Source organism: Limulus polyphemus, unplaced genomic scaffold, assembly GCF_000517525.1.
Source record: "Limulus polyphemus unplaced genomic scaffold, Limulus_polyphemus-2.1.2 Scaffold2775, whole genome shotgun sequence".
Classification (NCBI taxonomy): Eukaryota; Metazoa; Arthropoda; class Merostomata; order Xiphosura; family Limulidae; genus Limulus; species Limulus polyphemus.
The window spans coordinates 41,659-42,914 of record NW_013668385.1 but is presented as its reverse complement, the minus strand read 5'-3'; the positions used below and the strand labels follow the sequence as shown (position 1 = coordinate 42,914).

At 46.1% G+C, this 1,256-nt stretch overlaps 1 protein-coding gene across 3 annotated transcripts in view; it reads left to right on the top strand.

Moving 5' to 3' along the window:
- Positions 1 to 1,256, top strand: part of LOC106467874 (elongator complex protein 1-like) — a 95,831-nt gene that overhangs the window by 54,028 nt on the left and 40,547 nt on the right. The window lies entirely within an intron of this gene.

The window sequence follows — 1,256 nt, the reverse complement described above, 5'->3', positions numbered from 1 at the left end:
TTCTGTTTCTTCCCCTGCCTTCTTGGCCATAAAGTCTCGGGCAGAGCGATCGCCTCTTTCTTTTCGGGCCAATTGTCTCTATGATTATAATTGCCCCTTTACAGTGGTGGAACTCAAACTTACTCTTCATCGATCTGGCAGTACATCGGTCAGACCTGAAGATGTTCATTATGACATGTTGCACCATCTCTCTCCTGCATCTTGTTATTCTTCTGGTTATTTTTAACCGGATCTGGCAGGAGCATATTTTTCCAGATACTTGGCGCCAGGCTATTGTCCTCCCTTTCTTTAAACCTGGGAAGGATCCCAAGATTCCTTCTAATTATCATCCCATCACCTTGACTAGTTGTCTTTGTAAGGTTCTAGAGAGAATGGTTAATGCTCGTCTTGTTTGGTTTCTGGAATCAAACATGCTCCTCTCACCCACCCAATGTGGGTTCCGTTGATCAGGGAAGCATTTCTCAAGAGAGAACACCTTGTTTCTGTGTTCTTCGATCTTGAGAAGACTTATGACACTACGTTGAGGTACGGAATTTTGCAGGACCTCCACTCCTATGGTTTGCGTGGCCAATTACCCATTTTTATCCAAAATTTTTTACAGAACAGGCGATTCCAAGTCCGTGTGGGTTCCACTCTTTCATGTTCCTTCCCACAGGAACTTGGAGTCCCTCAGGGCTGTGTCTTGAGTGTCACACTTTTTAGTGTTAAAATTAATGCCATCACTACAAATGTTCCTCCGACTTTTGCAAATGGGCTCTGTGTCGACGACTTCCACGTCTCATGCCAGTCGTCAAACATGAGGCTTATTGAGCATTTTTGCCACCAACGGGGTTTCCACCCCGATCCTAAGCTCCGTCTCGGTGATATAGTCATTCGTGTGGTCCCTGAAGCAAAGTTCTTGGGGTTTATCTTTGACCGTAAGCTTAGCTTCATTCCACACATCAAGCAGCTGTGTGTCAAGTGTGCAAGGGCTCTGAACATCCTCCGTGTCCTCTCTTCCAGCTCTTGGGGAGCGAATTGATGTTCTATGCTCAGGATCTATCGTGCTATCATTCGATCCAAACTGGACTATGGGTCTTTGGGCTATGGTTTTGCCAAGACCTCGGCCCTGAAGATGCTGGACCGCATTCACCATCTGGGGCCTCGGCTTTGCACCAGTGTATTTCGCACTTCTCCAGTCCAGAATTTGTACACTGAGTCCCATGAACCTTCTCTTCACCTCCATCATTTGCAACTTTCTCTACAATATGCTACTT